Consider the following 10,128-nt stretch of genomic DNA (forward strand, 5'->3'; position numbering starts at 1 on the left):
AGTCACTGGAAATTCAATTCCTGAATAATTCAAATTTTCAATGAATGCTTTATCTGATTTTTTTATTCTTTGAGGATCTTTGTCTTGGGGATTAAGATGTCTTATGTGGCACCACCTGAAGCATTCATTATCCTCATTTTTCATATTAATCAATCCTTTTGCACTGTGTTTGAGTTTATTTGGTAGTTTTATATAAGAAGATCCTTTCATTGGTTCATATTTCACTACATTGAGATAATGATTGTCAACAGATTGAACAGTCCAACCAGATCCCTCTGAAATCCAAACTGCAATCTTGTTTAGTATGACTTGTTTCGACAAAGACAAAGCCAGTTCGATTTGAGTGTCATTTGTTATTGTTTGTGGTTGACTGTTAAAATAAGCCGTTTTGATGATTTTTTCTTCTCGCCCTGTTTGCTTTTCAAATGTTACTCTAAGTGTTTCAATAAATTTCAGACCTTTCATTGATTTCAATATTTTTTCGATATGGATGGCAACAGCCTTTCTTGTATTTTGCAGTTGCATAAGTGGGTCTTTGCTGTTTTTAATGTTGATTTCATAAGACTTTGTAAACCCTTTTAAAGCTTTGTTCGTTTCTTGTATTATGGTCCTAGGCAATGGAATTGGTTGTTTGGTTCTAGGCGCTGGCACTGGTTTTTTGGTTCTTGGTGCTGGTACTGGTTTGTATCCATCTCGGAACTCTAATGGAGGAAGAATTATGTTTTCTTCATAATTTTGAACCATTTGCTGCACACTCTTTCTTGGTTTTGGGATCGTCTTGTTTTAGTCCTTGGTGCGGGCACTGGTTTCGTATTTTGTTTTATAATCAATTTTATTAATTCTGATTTACTCAGTTTCTCAAGATCACTCTTGTTCATACTATAAGTTGAGATATTATTTTGCATAATATTCATCATAATATAACTATAGATAATAATTCTTTAAATAAAAATATGGTGCGTTTATAGTTCAACACATACGGGAAGTATGTATTTAACTTTTTTAAAAGAGAAGTGATATGAATCAATTAATTGCTATTTTCATGTTTATCATAAATATAACCCGTATTATATGTAAATGAATTTTTGAAATGTTTCTTTGTTTTTAAATGGCAATGTTTGCCAGCGAGAGTGTAGTTTCTACCATTGTTGCATATTTGACAGTACCATTCTTTATGCAACATGTAGTCGGTTTTTATTTTTCATCTTTCTTCATCAGTATAAAATCTTGGGCGGCCAACTGTTCTTTTTTCTTCCATATAATGTAACTATATATTTTTATTTATATATTTTCTTGCACCATTTTATGTGGAGCCAAAAAATTGCGATATCTTTTGAATTCTCTGAATAAAAAAGACATTTTACGGTCTGCAATTCTGAACACTCTTTCAATTTCTTCTTTTGGTATCCCAAGATCAAACGCTGATTGGATAATTACCATCTCTTTTGTTCTCACAAAATGCATGTACTGTGCGTTTTTCGCAATAATATCACAAATTTCTTCTGCAACTAACTTTCTCAAACATAAGGTTTTTACTACTTCCGTTCCTCTGAACATATACTTATAACTCACACAAATATTCAAAAGGAAGATGAAAAATCACTCCGTCTTCATTTTTTGTTTGTATTATCCATGGATACATTTTTCGTGCATACTTACGCATTGCTGCCCAAGATATTCTTTCACTCATCGCCTTCCAATCTATTTTGTATTCTGGGTATCTTTCTTTTAGCACGTTTTCTATGTCATTTTCTTTGATGTCATTCAATAAATAATACCAAATGATCAACTTGTATTTTTGTCTGTCTGAATATTTTTTCATATACTGTATGTTTTTTTATTTCTTATGAACCCAACCATTCTAGACATTTTGACGTATCACCACAATCAGGATGAAAATCGAAAAATTTTCCACCCTTGTGTAAATGAAGTCTGTAACGACCTTTTGAATCTAACACCAAGTTGGCTTTTATCTCTTTGCCATCAATCATTTTTAACACGTCTTTGCAATTGATTAGGTGAAAAGCAAAACAGCGTAATTTCTTATCTCGCAACAAACGAAGAATGAAATCGTTGTAATTTTTTTTCATATACTATATCTTTGTATTTTGTTTTTATACAGATTCATCACTGTCTTGTGACGACTCAGATTCTTGCGAACTTGAGCAGCTTTCTTCAGATATACTTTCTTGCGATGGCGTCCAATCGGAATCTGAACCAGAGTCTTGATCGCTCTCATAATAGAAACCAAACTTTTCTTCATTTTCAAACTTGTCCATATAATATAAGTATATATATTTATTTTTTATAAGTATTTATGCGCGTTTGTTTCACCACAATTCATATGTTTTCAATGTCTTTCAATGGTACCCAACTGTTGAATTCATCACTGTATCCCTTCCATTTCACTAGAGCTTGTTTCTTTTTATAGTCCCTCCGAATTACTTTGTCAATACGGAAAATATCCTGCTTTGCTTTTAATAATTCAGGTTCATAAAAACTCCCTTGAATATCTTCGCCTCTGAGATCTTTTAGTTTGTATGTTATTGGATCAGTGTATTGGATCTTATCAACTGTAAACACTTCTTCAGTCCAATTTGGTGTATAACCCTTGTCGAACACATTCCGTTTATACGAACCTTATCACCAACCTTGAATTTTGGTTTTTGTTTTAATGTTTCTGTATCACCATATAGATTGAAGTAAACTATACCTTCATTCCTCTTATTAGATGCTTCAACAGGTGTCATTTTTATGCTTGAATGTTTTGTGTTGTTGTACTGTTTCACTAGTTTGGACAGCATATCGAGATACATTGTATTACCTTGAACTGTGAACTGCTTCCACATTTTGGACTTGATTGTTCTATTCCATCTTTCAACCACTGAGGATTTCTCTTCATTTTCAGTGGAGTACATATGTATCCCATTTTTGTCTAACAAGTCCTTCAAGTGTTTGTTATAGAACTCCTTTCCCTTATCAACCCATAAATATTGTGGTCTTCTGCCTTCCCTGAATATTGTTTTAAATGCTTCAGTGACAGATTCACCTTTCTTATCCTTCAATGGGACAATCCAACCGTATTTGCTGAAAACATCAATAACCATGAGAAGATACCGATAACCTTTATTCCATTTGCTAAACTGTTGCATTTCAACTAGATCACTTGCCCATATTTCATCAATATGATTTACGATTACACGCCGCCGAGTAAAGTTGCGTCTTATGGATGCATGTAATTCATCTGCTAATTTTTCTTGCAGTTACCCGACGGCTTTTTCCGTTTTTTGAAACTCCAAGACCTAGTTTCTGCTTTGTATTGATAACATTTCTTGCCAACCAATGCCCCCATTGTCTTTCATTATACGGTACGTTGTCTAAAGCTTGAACCATTTTCCTATCTGCTTTGTTTTTACATTTCCTATCATCCTTGCAGACGGAATAATCAACATCGTGTTGCATTGCTATTGCAACAGTTTTTCCAGTGGGCATATCATATATTTCCAATATTTGACCAGTTTTTGGGTCATACTTCAGTTGATTTTCTAAATCATTATATGGTCCGGTGTAATGATGCCCAGGTAATGTCCATCCGCCTTTTGGTTTCGGTAATTTACCAATAGCTTTGTGAATGTCAACAGCACCGCCATCAAGATCTTTTCTGTTTGTTGTGTATTTTTTATTCGGTCTTATTTTTGTTGACAATTGATCAAGAGCTTCTGATCCCACTTTATGAAGTAGAGGATTCATTTTTCTCAAACCATAATCGATTGCTTTTTTCTGCAACTTTGGATCTCTCATTAATTCAGAACCATAATATCTACCCATTTCAACGGCTTTTTTGCCAAGATAAGGTACTCCTTTAGTTAAAAATAATTCTGTTCCAGTATTAGCAATATCGCTGAGTAAGCCCGCTCCCAACGGGCTGTTTAGTTTCCCTGTTTTTTAACAAATTTGGTCTTTGTAATACCACATTCAGCACAAGTGCAAAAGAACATTAGTCTACCATTTTTGGCTGTTTTGTAACCTGAAGGTTCAACACATTCAGTCACTTTCTTTTGTTTAACACAATATGATTTCATAATACATATAAGTTAGATATTTCTGAAATAATATTCGATAAATCTCTCATTTTTCATTGTATCATTTATGTCGAATACTTGTAATAAATCATAATACGAATTACCCTTATTCATTTCATTCAGAAAGTATAAACAGAAATACCCACAAGTTGTTGTTTGTATGTTTTGTATCTGATTGTTTTGATGTAACAAAGTCAGATTTTTCTTTTTGGCGTGATTTACAATCTCTTGAAAAGGTGGCATACCAAACGAATCAAAATAATTTATTACATTATCCTTAACATAAGTGGCTACCCAGTGAGATCCTGACATATAAGCTGGTTCCAGATTGTAAATAAATAACGCCTGTTTATGGTTATGTGGAACTTTTTCATCTCTTGACAGTACATCATTGATTGGAATGTTTAAATATTTACACCATTTTTTCAGATCGTGATTGGACATAGGTATGTTTTTGTGAAATTTTGGTTTCACAATATTGCCCCCAAAATGGGTATGCCATTGAATGGACTGTTTTTTCCCAATAGTAACCCTTTTCCTTTTTTGGTTGAGGATGTTTTTTTTTTTCTACCATTACCAGTCACATATGGCGGATAACTATAAAATGGAGGGGGCATTCCCATTCTAGGTGCACCTGTACCATCCTTTTTCGACGAAGGTGGTCTACCTACCCTAGGTGCTCCTCTTCCCGTTAGCTTTTTGACAAGATTCAAAGCCAAAGGAATTCCAATGCTAGCTAACAGAGTTCCTAGAAATCCACCTGATTGTGTTTTAGTCGGTGTTATTTTAACGCCAGATCCTGTTTGAGCCGCATTCATTATGTCTCTTTGCTGTTTGGTTGTAAACATATTCAGATATGGCATCAGTTGATTGATTGCATTGAAAGGTATCATCATGGGTAATGGCATAGCACCACCTTTTTGACCAGATCCTAACAATTTTTTAGCTCCGGCTTCTGCTAAACCACCAAGAGCACTCAACCCAAGGGTTTTACCAATTGCTGGTAATGCTCTCATACCAAGTGACAATACGGTGCTCAAAAGACTTCCGCCTACTTGTTTTCTGATATTGGTCTTAGCAAGCTTAATGTCCATTCCTTTGTTCAATTGTCGATTTTTTTGCAATCGTTTTTTCACCATTGCTGGAACATAAAGAGTGTCGTTTCCATTAAGAGAATCATTTGTCAGTCTTAGAACAATTGTTTCCCTTTTATGGTAAGCATTACTCAGATTCTTTTTTTGATTATCTGAAAGTCTTACGTTGATTTCATGAAGTTTAGTCATATAATATATGTTATATAATTCCAGTTACAAATAAATATGTGTCATTTACTTGATTTCATATTACTATTTCAGTTGTGGGCTTAAACTATCACCAATTCATTACCCACCTTGTCAATAACAACCGACTCTTCGTACAATGCAACTGCATGGACATTGAAATCTGCTGTACTGTTGGCATTGAGTTTGTACCTGAAAATCAACTGTTTAGGGTCTTTTGTTACTTTCTCTGCCTGATATGACAGATCAAAATAGATCAGTGAATACAGGCTGTTATAATTGGCAAGATTCAACTGGGTTCCGGTGTTGTAATCATTTTTTCGCATTGCATAAGACATCAGATCATTGAATATTCTCACTTTGCTTTCACTGTCATATTCTGTTTCTGGGTAGAAAACACCATTGCCATATTCGAGTCTGCATGTTGTTAAATAATTGTTTGTGTCTGCTGCATTCAGTTTGAAGGTATCAAGTATATATGGATTTTGAGTTGCAACTCTGGTTTTAGCCCGTTGTAGATAAACAAAAATTGCTTTGACATTGTCAATACCGGAAGAAATCTGAAAAAAACCACTGACTCTAGCAGGTGCTGACACTGCATATAGTTCACGCTGATATGTCCATTTGTGTTCTTTCATGAAAGAGCTTACAAATTTGTCGTACATACTGTCTTTTGGTGTTAATTTTGGAACCCATAAAAGAAATCTGTTAATCACTACTCTGCCGGCATCTGTTCCTGCTGCCATATTGATGAGTTCATTGTCGTTCTGGAGATTCAAATTGAATTGTAACTGCATAGGAACCAACATTTTATCCTGCAACTCTTCAAAAAAACTGTAACGATTGAGAGGTATGATCAAATTCACATCTTTTGCTCCTCCCGTTCCATCATTGTTGGTAGCTTGTGTAAGCACTCTTCTAGATTCATATCCTAAATTAGTATTGGCTGTCGTATCATTTGTGTCTAAATACCAAAAACTGTTTTTACCGACTGATCTGCTGTAATCATCAGAATATTCCAACAGATTCTTCACAAAAGTGACCTTATGTAGATTGTCAGTATCATAAACAATTTTCCCAGCACTTTTAATCATCATATGTGCAATCAATGAATGAGATCCGTTTATCACCGTTATTCTATCGGCTGCTGCGTAACCGGCTCCATCTGCTGTTTTTTGTAACTGGAATTGAACCTCGAAATAAGCATTGTACCAATCATAGAAAGAACTTCGGTCGTTGATGGTGAATCTATAACCATTCTTTTCTTGATGTTGACCGTTACCTGGGGCTCGGATTACATCATCAAGTTGAAATCGCACTAACTCATTTCTTTGCAATAATTCACTTGTTCTAAAAGCCATTTATACTATTGTATTATATAATTTTGCTGTCATGTCATTTATTTAAAAAATCTACGCCTTCTTCCAGATCCTGATATCAATCTATTTAGTATCATGTCAGCGCTTTCTTCTTGCTGTTTAATGGGTGAGGATGGAACAATTGCTTTTTGTGTTGTAGCTCCTTTTCTCAAATTTGCCAATTTTTTCATTATTAGGTCTCCTGACTTTTCTGCCGCCGCCTTACCAATTTTATCACCTGCATGGGAAACCCCTGATTCTAATGCCTTCTTCGCTATTGGCTTTGCAAATTTCTTGAAAACAGATGATGCCACACTCTTCAACGGTTTAAAAATATTGTCAACGATAAGTCCAGACCCTTTGTGTTGAAATACAAATTTACCAAGTTTTGGATGGTAAAACCTCTTAAATTCATACGGTTTCATTATACTGTTACATTAGATACTTTTTAAAATCAGCGAAAAAGACGTATCCGCTCCATTTAGATCCACTAATCTTCTTTTTCCATCTGTTATCATGATTCTGATTGATGAAATTGTAGTTTTGTTCACAGGATTAAATGTAACTCTTTGTGGTTCGAGGGTGAAGGAGTAACTTGGTTTTAGTACACTAGTTGAGAATGAATAAATAATGTCTGTTTCTTCGCCGTCAACTAAACTTTCGTTGACCAAATCGCAATGAATATTGAGTACGTCTGTGTCTTGACTGAGATTTGGCACTCTTGGTCCAATATGCGTTCCACTTGCTAATATCTTTTTATCAAAACCGATCAGGTCATTAAAATTACTTGCTCTTAAATCAAGTTGGTAATTTGCAGCTAATGTAACCGTGACTCTGAATGTTGTTTCGTTGAATTCAAGAGTCATCGGATACGTATCACCAGTTTTCGTCACATTTTTAATATGTCTGTCAAAGTCCGTATAATTCCATACCCCAGCTGGAAAGGTAATGTCCTTAAAAGTTGAACCATTATCTGAGCTGTATTTGATTAATTGATTTTTGTACCCAGCATTGACATTGAACCAAGTGAATGACATGTTAATGACTCTGTTAAGACCGATAACGTATTGCTTATTATTGTCTAGAGTTACAGGTCTGGTGAAATTTGTTGTAAAATCTTCTGGTTTATTATCCCCTTTATTTTTCACACTGTAAGATGATAAAACTATCTCTCGTTCCATTATATAATGAAGTTACATTAAATTTGGAAATATTGTTTGTATAATTTACCATATTGTGATTTTTTAATTGTTGTCATTTTCAATAATGTGTCCAATATAGAAACACCCATATTTCGCATGTCAATGCTTGTATTGCCAGCCAATATCTCACCAATGATTAAATCCAATTTTTTTATGAGTTCTTTCGGTTTGTTAAAAAATATCACATTGCCACCTTTTTGTTTTTTCCTACCAGAACCTTTCATTGTTTCCATTTTATTTTGATAATGTTTTATGTATTCATTCAGAGTTCTCATAGCGCGATCCACTCTTTTGTTTTCCTCTTGCCTATCAGCTTCCGTTATATTCCCACTTTTGTATTGCTTTGTAACGTTTCCTTTGTAGGCTTTCAATTGATTTCTTTTAAATTTAGCCGCATTGACAATCTTATTGAGATATTTTTTGTTTTTTCGTTCAGTCATTTCTTGTTGATTTATTACCTTTTCAACAGAATCATAATTTGGTATACCAAGATCACCTAATATCTCATTTTCCATATCTTCTTCATCCATTCCATAATCGATCGCATCGTCATCATCATATTCTGGTGGTAATTCTGGTTCTTCAGGAAAGTACTTAGGATCAACATACATTCATATTCAACATACATTCATATTCATATCTGGAACTTCATCCTCTATATCAATGCCGTAATCAGGAACTTCTCCTTTCTTCAGTGGTCGTTTTTTCCTTGGCAACCTTAAAACCTGATTACTATCGATAACATCATCTAATTTACTTGTAATTGGTTCAAATACTTTTGAAAATCCCTGTTGACTGGTCTTCTGATCGATATTATGTTGTGTAATAGCATTATGGACATAATTAATCTTATCCCCTAATTCAGATTTACTCTTTGCGAGTTCTTTCCACTTAAGTAAACTCATTTATTGTTATATTGTTACGTTACATAAAAATGGAAATTCATATATAAAAAATAACGTTTTACACTGTGTTGAACACCATGTTGAACACCATGTTTAACTACATCATTTTATCGAAACAATGTAACGATTTAATATAAATGAAGATACCTAATTATGATACTGGCGACGATGTTGTCACAAACTTCACACAACTACATGATTTTATGCCTGATCGATGCTTCCGCATGCTCATTTGTGGACCTTCTGGTTCGGGAAAAACAAACACACTGATGCATATGATTTACAATCTGTTGTATTTTGATAAAATATACCTTTATGCAAAAAACTTAGAGCAGTCAAAGTATCAGAATCTCATGGATGATTTCGAACCAATTAGTGATGAAGCTGGTTATGATATCATTGAAGCAAGCAATGATAAAATAATTCCTGTAAAAAATCTCAATGGTGACAATCAAAAAATTGTGATATTCGACGATTTCGTATGTGATAAAAACCAAAAACCATTAGTTGACTATTTTATACAGGGGAGACATAAAAACTGCTGTGCCATATAATTGAGTCAAAGCTACTATAAGACACCAAAAGATATTAGATTAAACTGCTCACATTTTGCCATTTATGATTTTCCGAGTACTAATGAAAAAAGTCTCATATGTCGTGAAAACAATGTCTCAAAACAATTATACGAGAAAGCAACTAGAGACCCTTTCAGTTTCATATATATTGACAAACCTGAGAAACAAGTAAAGAAGAATTTTGATGAAACAATATAAATCAATTGTATATGAGTTACTCAAATGGTAAATTACCTGAAGACACATTTTCACATGAAAAAGTTGTTGAAATAGTAAAAGGATTGCCTGGTGTTGGTTTTAAACTAACAGATGACGGTGATTATGATATTCAAAATAAAAAACTGAGAAATGTTGCTTCACCACAAACAAATGACGATGCAACCACTAAGAGTTATGTTGATTCGGAGGTTGATAAGACATTAAAATTGGACGGAAGCAATGCAATGACTGGCGCCCTTAATATGGATAACAGACGTGTTGAAAATATTGCACCTGCTAGACATGGCCAGAGTGACGCTGTCAGTAGTGCGCATTTGCATAGTTTTTACATGGTGCTCAATACTGACGATGGTAAAATAGAATTGCAAAATCCAATCGACATGAAAAATCAAAGAATCTTCGGAGTGAAAGACCCGATACTACATTCAGATGCTTCTAATAAATTTTACGTTGACAGCTCTTTTAATTTTAAAGCTGATAAAACGGAGCTGGCTAATTATTTGAAAA

This window comes from Montipora foliosa, chromosome 3 (assembly GCF_036669935.1).
Source record: "Montipora foliosa isolate CH-2021 chromosome 3, ASM3666993v2, whole genome shotgun sequence".
In the NCBI taxonomy this organism is placed as follows: domain Eukaryota; kingdom Metazoa; phylum Cnidaria; class Anthozoa; order Scleractinia; family Acroporidae; genus Montipora; species Montipora foliosa.